Source organism: Lactuca serriola, chromosome 8 (genome assembly GCF_051521515.1).
Source record: "Lactuca serriola cultivar US96UC23 chromosome 8, Lser_US96UC23_V15, whole genome shotgun sequence".
Taxonomy (NCBI): Eukaryota; Viridiplantae; Streptophyta; class Magnoliopsida; order Asterales; family Asteraceae; genus Lactuca; species Lactuca serriola.
Window position 1 is genome coordinate 49,167,448 of NC_136415.1, and position 8,887 is coordinate 49,176,334.

Genomic DNA, 8,887 nt, shown 5'->3' on the forward strand with positions numbered 1-8,887 from the left:
GGTAGGCAAAGGGTAACTTAATGTTTATCATAGTATTGATGGAGCGTGTGTGGTTAACCGGCACATTGATTGAGGGGTAAACACTTAAGGGTACCAAGTAATTTGCATGGTTACTTCACACCTTGTTTTGTGATCCTCGGCATCCCAGTCACAAAACCTGAAGGGCACACTCGAGATTGAAACATGCAATTGAACAGTTCAATGAATCTCAAAGATCTAGGAGTTTCAAAACCAATTAAAAGCTAATAATACATTTCGTTTATCTTGGTGGAAATTGGTGAATCGTCATTCACCTACCGTCAAATATTTTATAGCTTGGATTACGGCATACCTCTTCTAAGTTATAAAATAGTTTGTTGGGTCCTAGCCTTAATATTTCATAGTGGGTGTCATATTAAGGACTTTAAAATCAACTATCTTGAATATCTCCCAAAAAGATGTCTGGTTTAGACATTTATGATCTTCCCAAATCTCTTGAAACAAGCTTTCCTAATGAAGATGATGTCCCATGGATATCATACTTCTTCACCTCTTCAAATTATTCTCCCTAACCTACAAGTTCTTGAAAATTTTAAGGTCACTCAGGCCCTATTGGCAAGGCAAGGTCTAGCTGTGGTCACATCTTGGAGATGTAGTCACATATTGACAAGCCGGGAGAGTTGGGTGTCAAAGTCTTGAGAGAGTTGGTGGCTCAATCACTTTCTAAGTCACATAGTGAGTTCCTTTGGGACACCTATGAAACAGACTATGACAAGACCCTTAATGATCTTATCTATTTGTTAAGATCAACTTCCTTAAAACTTGATGGACATTGACAATAGTGACACAGGAAATCCAGGAAAGCATTCTCTTCCCACTGGAAAGGGATCGGCCATTGTCAACTCGGTTGACCAAATGGTAAAGAGAAAAGCTAAGTCTGTGATAGTCCCTTGTACCATTACCAAAGGGTCCATATGTTTATATTGCCAAAGGAAGGGGCATTGGTTGCGAATCTGCAAATTTACCTAAGGATGTTAAAGTCAATAAGTTTGACTCTACTTCAGGTAAAATCCACTATCTAACTCTATTAAGTTTCTAATCTGAGATTCTTGATACATGATGTGACTGGGTCACATGTTGATGTTTTAAGAATCAAAGAAAAGTAAAGAAACTTAAAGAAAGAATATGTTGAATATGATCGCGTAGATGGATTTCTATCGCATAGCTTGAAGATCGGATTCTTGAGCTACTTCTTAGGAGTTATGAGGAATAGATAACAACAAGTTTTCATATGGATTGTAAGGATAAGTTTTTTCGCAAAGTTTTAAAATAAAAGAAAATTTTAGATTTTATTTATTTTAAAATATCTTTACAATGGCATTTGAGGAAAAATTGTTGCTTATATGATTCCATTAATAGCAAGAGTGGAAATATGAAATTGATTCTTTCATTTGTGGTAATGTCTAAATTTACTAAATAAGGAAAGATTCTCATCACCCAAGTTTCCATTGGACCGGGACTTGGAATCACGCAAGTTGTATTGCATGATGAATGAGAACTTTCAAGTATTGGAAAAATTAAGACTAATTACTCGTTCACATGGATGTGTGAGTCAAGTAATGGACTAAGGGATGGAGTACACATTCTTGTGCACTGATTAAGTCCACCACAAAAGATTGATAAGACTATTCGTCATAGTTTACTAAAGCTCAGTAAATATGATTATACTTACAAGCTTAAGTGTAACTCTGAGACATTGGAAAAGGTTCCAATGTAAGGCAGAGCGAATAAGAAGAATCAAATTAGGCAGAAGGATAAAAGTTTCTCAAATCTGAAAAGATGGGAGAGTACTTTAGTATCAATTTTGTGATCATCTTAATGATTAAGAAACCATATCAAAATTAGTTCTCTATGGAAAATCTTTGTGTAATCTTATGACTAAGAAAAGGAACTTGAATTGTTGAAGTGGTTAAATCAAGAAGATGAGTCATACTTCGTTCCAATACAAGTCTTAGAGTCATACTCCAAGATTGTAACTTGAGTGACATGTCTCAAAGAAGGTTTAAAAACACTTGCTGAATGTAAGAGTAAAAGTTTTCTACTCTTGTACATTTGAAATTGGTAAGTTGTGATGTTTTGGATAAAACAAAGATCAACTTACGCCAATTGTGTGAAGTGTTTGTCTTGATTAGAATCCGCACTATCTCTTGGATGTTTGACAAGGGAGTCTTATATGTCAAGAGGACAGTGGGAGTCTTAAAAGTCTTGAAAGTCTCAAGAACTAATCAAGAATAGAACCTGAAGTTCTTCACTAGCACACTACTTGAGGTTTATAACCTATCGTGTTGACACATTCTATGCCCATTCCAGTTAAAGTTGGCTTTGCATATGAGTTCTTAGAGTTCTCAATGTGTTGCACAACAACTTGGAAGCAATGACAGGCCCTTGAGCTGCCAGGTGGCAAGAAGTTAAGATTGAGTTCAGTCCATATGAGTTTAGATTTGTCATTATCCTTTTCCTGTGACTATGGTTTTGACAATTCACATGGATAAGAACACATACACCATTAAATCTATGTGTCATAAGGTTTCTCTCCGATTCATGAAAATGATGGTGAGGAAACACTTTCACTAAGTAGATTTTAGCTAGGTAGCAATTGTGATATTTGCATTCTCAAAGTCGTTAGTGGAGCGTGTGTGGTTTACCGGAACACTAACCTGGACTTGTGAGAAGTGGCAAAAAGGTCTAACCATTATGATTACGGCATCCCTCTTCATAATTGTTTAGACACACAAGTGTGCTATCCAAGGAAAGGTATATGATTTTGATAAAGTTTTATCAAAACAATCTAGTATCAGAAATCTGAACTTTGGTAAGAAAGTCAATGAAGTATTGATTTCTAGAAGTTCAGCTGATTTCTGAGTACATGTCAAAGCTAGTGGGAGCATAAGTGTTATGCTAATAATCATCATGTTAGTGGGAGCATGATAATTATGATAAGTATTGCAAGCTAGCAATGCTAATTATAGAAAACAAAAGGTTTCAATTGGAAAAAGTTGTTTTGCTATAATTAAGGGAGAGGAAATTATACTTCATCTCAAATCTATAAGCTTAGAACGTGAGGTTTTAATCATTTAGTCAAGGAAATATATATGAATTTCATGTTGGAATGGCTCAACATAAGGAAATTCTGTATATGGGTCCATTATTTGCGTTCTAAAATTCGATTATGATTACGGCATCCCTTTTCATAATCTGAATTATGAGAACTTGGCAAATTGAAATGGAAATGTTATAGCAAAAGACTGGTTTAGTCTTTATGTGAGACATCATGAATCGATTCCCATATGCTTCGGATATAGGATCGATTACATGTGCTATATTCATCCTTTCTAAAATTTTCCAAATGCCTGGGGCATTAAGAAGGGAAAAGGTTTAGAACTGGATATGACTAAAGAGGATTAAACAATTGTTGAGGACAATCTAAGGTTTACCAAAGATTGGTTGCTCAAGGACAGTTGGAAGTATAGTGATAATTTTGAAAGGACCATATTGACATAATCTGTAAGGAGGCAACTCTTGTTCATAAGTGATAGTCAAAAATGGAATCTGGAAATGTTTCAAAGTTAGAATTTTCAATCTATGTAAGATTAAGGAAACTTAATGTAAGAAGGATGTTTCCAAGGAGCTGATCTCCTGTGGAATACTTTGTAATGGTTGTTGTCAAGTCCTTGTGATTTTGTGCATAATCATTACAAGAGGTTCAATGCATATAAGTTTAGAATCTAACAAATTTCAGTAAATGGCATGAATTTGGAATTCTTGCATTTGCAGTAAGGATTTGGGAGTGTGAAAAGAGAATCATTGAAGTTATGTTCAATTGATCTAGTTCACAAAGTAAAGATCATAGACAAACATAGTATGCATACTTGGTGTGTGGCATGACTAGTGTTTAGAAAACATAATGTACATGCTTGGAGCATGGGACAACTATTGTTTTAAATTCAAGAATAAAGTTGATAGCTGAAACAGTATACAATGAATAATGTGTAATCATATGGTGATAAATAAAAGGTGTTTTATTTATGTTCATAGGTTTTGATACCATATTGGATTCAATTATTATTGTGTTTCACTTTGCATGTTTTGACTTCCCGAATAAACTAGGTTATTCTTCCGGAATAACTAAGTTATTCAAACCATCCACAGTCGGTCATATGTTGGAAGTAGATATGAATTAAGACTGTCATGGGTTGGCTTGTAGAGGTCTAAGGTGTTGGACAAAGGGCTACAACACTCATGAGTGCTCATAAGTTCTGAGTATTGGATTCAACCCGCGCTCATTGGAATCACTTCATGGATTTTATCACGAGTGATCATGAGACGATAATATCTTATATTCTTCAAACCTAGAGATATGAGTTGTTACTATGAGTTGGTTGTACATTGATTGCACGAAAACGCATTTGGTAACTCGGTGCTATAAAACGTGCCTTTGTGTATGATTCAACAAGTAGTAGAACAAGCCATATGAGTCGAAGTTTATCCATTCCTTTTACCTTCGGGATAAAAGCGATATCTGTGGGCCCCTCGATGATTTGATGATGACAAATGGAAGTGCTCGGCCGGGCCAGGACTGATTTGATTTGTTCAATTAGTCAGTCGTCATAAATCGGAAATTAGGAAACAACAAATGGACAGAGAGAATGATTATAATCCATGTCTCAGTCCATACGATATCTAGAATGGAGGAATATATGATCCCTTATCTAATGGACAAGTCATTGACAAAGGTCAGAGTTCATCAACAAGGTCAAAGTTCGACAGAAGCTTTTGAGAGATACGATTGCCAGTTGGTTCCTAAAGTCATATGCAATAATAGTTTTAGACTTATCCAAGTGGGAGACTGTTGGATTAATGTCTAAGTCCATAACTATAATTGGTAAGACTTGACCCGACCCGGCATGGTCCATTTGGGTTGCATGGCATCATGCACCTGGATAGACTTTAATGAGAGAAATAAGACACTTATGTTTATTAATATATTATAAGTTCTAGTATATTAATAATAAGAATAATAAGATTATTTAATTAGTATTGATCAAGAATTAATCTAGGATTAATTAAGTGATCAAAAGAAGACTAATTAAATATATGGGTTGATTGTGTAAATCACCCATACTTGTATAGTGGGCTAATGCTCCATGGATAATCAAGTTGGGCTAAAACTCATAGGATGGTCCATGGATGCTCCATGGTGTATTTGTACCCATGGATCATGGAAATGAAAGGCCATGTCAATTAGGTTTCACATGGTGTAACCCTAACTATATAAGCATCTTATTCTTGACCAAAATCGGCCACTAGTGTGTAAAAAGAAAGGGCTAGCCGATTTCATGAAATGTAGAATTCTCTCAAGTCATTCCATTTGTATTTGGTGTTTTGTGAACCATTTGAGGTGTCACGCTTGGGGCACTAGGCACTCAAGCTTCATGAAGACTTTCTACATCAAAGAGGTATGTATTCTATCTTGTTATATTCATTGTTTTGTAGGCTAGATTAGGATAATACCTTGGAAGTTCTTATTTGCATGTATAATAGAGAAAACATAGATCCAAGGTATTTAGGGTTGCATGTACACTTAGGAGTGTTAGAATGCTCAAAACCCAACATTAAGTCCCTATACATTTTAGAGCTACCGGGAAGTATTGAGTACATGGTCTTATGTGCTTCTTCCATCAGAAGATTTCTTATTCCTCCCGTCTTAGGTACCCAAATTTGATCTTGGAATACCTTCAGTCATCGACTGTTTGTACCGAACACTAACGTTCTTCCCAAACGTTCTTCCTTTCGGTCATTCTTCTCTAAAGCTTTTTCTTGAGCTTTCCTGATACTTTCCACAATCGTCGAGACGACTTCAATTCTTAACGCTCTTGGTCTTTTCCTTTCAAGATTGACTTTCCGACTGAGAGCATCAGCAACAATATTTGCTTTACCTGGGTGGTAAAGTATCTCACAGTCGTAGTCCTTGAGAAGTTCTAGCCAACGTCGTTGCCTCATGTTCAACTCCTTCTGATTAAAGAGATACTGGAGACTCTTATGATCAGTGAAGAGCTTGCACTTCGTGCCGTAGAGGTAATGCCTCCATATCTTTAAGGCAAATACTACCGCTGCCAACTCCAGATCATGAGTGGGGTAGTTCTTTTCGTGCTCTTTCAATTGTCGAGATGCGTATGCTATCACCTTTTCTCTTTGGGTCAGAACACAACCCAACCCGACACTAGATGCATCACTATAAACTGCAAAGTCTTCAACTCCATCGGGTAGAGAAAGTATCGGTGCTTCACATAACTTCTTCTTTAGCTTCTCGAATGCCTCATCGTGTTTCTCACTCCACGTATACGTAGCTCCTTTATGAGTCAAAGCTGTTAATGGAGCAGCTATCGAAGAAAAGCCTTGGATAAATCGTCGATAATATCAAGCTAATCCTAGAAAGCTTCGGATCTCCGTGGGACTCTTTGGACGTTCCCACTTCATCATAGCCTCGATCTTTGCGGGGTCAACCATTATTCCCTCCTGGTTAACAATGTGACCAAAGAATTGGACTTCCCGTATCCAAAAGTCGCTTTTGGAGAACTTAGCGAAAAGCTTCTCCTTATTTAATACTTCCAACACTTCTTGTAGATGCTTGCCATGCTCCTCCTGGCTTTTCGAGTAGATGAGAATGTCGTCGAAGAACACTATCACGGATTTATCGAGGAATGGTTTACAAACCCTATTCATCAAATCCATGAATACTGCAGGAGCATAGGTTAGTCTAAATGACATAACCAAGAACTCATAGTGTCCATATCTTGTTCTGAATGCAGTCTTCTCAATATCCTATTCTCTCACCTTCAGCTGATGATATCCTGACCTAAGATCGATCTTTGAGAAGTAGCTCGAACCTTGCAGCTGATCGAATAGGTCGTCAATCCTCGGCAATGGATACTTGTTCTTTACCGTTGCCTTATTCAGCTCTCGGTAGTCTATACACATTCTCATACTTCCGTCCTTCTTCTTTACGAATAACACCGGAGCTCCCCAGGGTGATGAACTAGGTCGAATGAAACCGCTGTCCAACAGCTCCTGAAGTTGCGTCATAAGCTACTTCATCTCTGTCGGTGCTAATCGGTAAGGTGCTTTCGCTATTGGTGTTGTTCCTGGTAACAAGTCGATACGGAGCTCCACTTGTCTATCAGGCGGTAATCCAGGAAGATCTTCGGGAAAGACTTCCAGATAATCACACACAACCGGTATATTCTGCACCTCTTTCTTTTCTTTCTTAGCATCGATTATGAATGCCAAGTACGATGCACATCCTTTGGACAAACATTTCCTGGCTTTCATCAGGGAGATGATTCCAGAATTCACTCTGCGTTTGTCCCCGTACACCATAAATGATTCCTTTCCGGGTGGGTTTACCATTACTATTTTCTTTTGGCACTGAATCTCAGCATCGTTGTCGCTAAGCCAATCCATACCCAAAACGATGTCGAAACCATTTAACTCTATGGGTAATAGCTCTCCGTGGAATTCGTTTCCGTTTAGCTCAATGACGATGTTCCTAATACGATCACTAACAGGTACGAATTTGCCATTGGCAACTTCTACAATCAGAGCATTATCAAGTTTTTCTACACACAATGCTAATTTCCCAATAAATTTATGCAACACAAAAGAGTAGTTGGCTCCGGAATCAAATAGTATATTTGTAGGCAAACCATTTACAAGAAAGGTACCTAAAGCGACGTCTGCTGCCTCCTTCGCAGCCTCGAGCGTCATCTGGAAGGCTCTTGCCTTCGGCTTCGGTGGTATGTTGGGTCTTCCTGCCTCCTTCTTCTTCGGGCAATCCTTCAAAATGTGCCCTTCTTCATTACACCCATAACAGGCTTTCTAGTTGAGGGTGCATTCATTGGCATAGTGCCCGGGCTTTCCGCATTTGAAACAAGTGACCCCTCCGTCACACTTCCCAGAGTGCTTCTTCTTGCACTTGTCACACCACTTCGCTTCTGATCCTCCTCCTCTCAAACCAGACTTCGAGAATCTACTCTTCTTGTTGGACTTCGAGGATCCATCGAACTTCCGTTTCTCACCAACCTCAGCCCTCTCCAGACCTCTTTCCTTTTGTTGGGTCTCCACGTTCTTAGCTGCTCGAACAGCTGATTTCAGAGTGGTTGCCATCTTAACTGTTGGGCCAAAGTCAGCCGGCAATCCGTTTGCGAATTTTTCAATTTTGGAAAGTTTGGTTGGCACTAGGTATGGAAACAACTTCATCTTTTCCATAAATACAACAACATAGTCATCGATGCTCATTCTCCCCTTCTTCAAATTTTGGAACTCATTGTTCAGATCTATCAGATCTATCTCTGAACAGTAGTGCGCCTTCAGTTGTTCCAAGAACTCATCCCATGACATTTTCAGAGCTTCTCCCCGTGGCATTGTATCTGCCAATAGCTTCCACCAGCTCAAGACTCCAGTTTTCAATTGTCTTACAGCGAAGACAGTCTTCTGCTTCTCGTTGCAGTCACAGCTCTCAAACACCATCTCCATCTCGAAGATCCAATCCATAATCTCAACAGGCTTTCGGCTTCCTGAGAGACTAGGTGGTTTCGCACCCAAGAAATTTTTGTACATCCGCCCATCCTTGTTGTTTCTCCCTTCTGGGCCATCCCTTTGCTCACCTTGAGTCCCTACTTGACTCTCTTGGCGGCTGTAGTTCCCTTCCTCAGATTGCTCGGGAACTGGCTCCGTCGGTTCAACATGTATGGTAGGTTCGTCCCTATTCTCGTGAAGCATCCGTCTCATTTCTTCCCTTTGTTCAGCTAGCATAGCCTGAATCATGGCTTGAACTCCAGCCATGGTAACT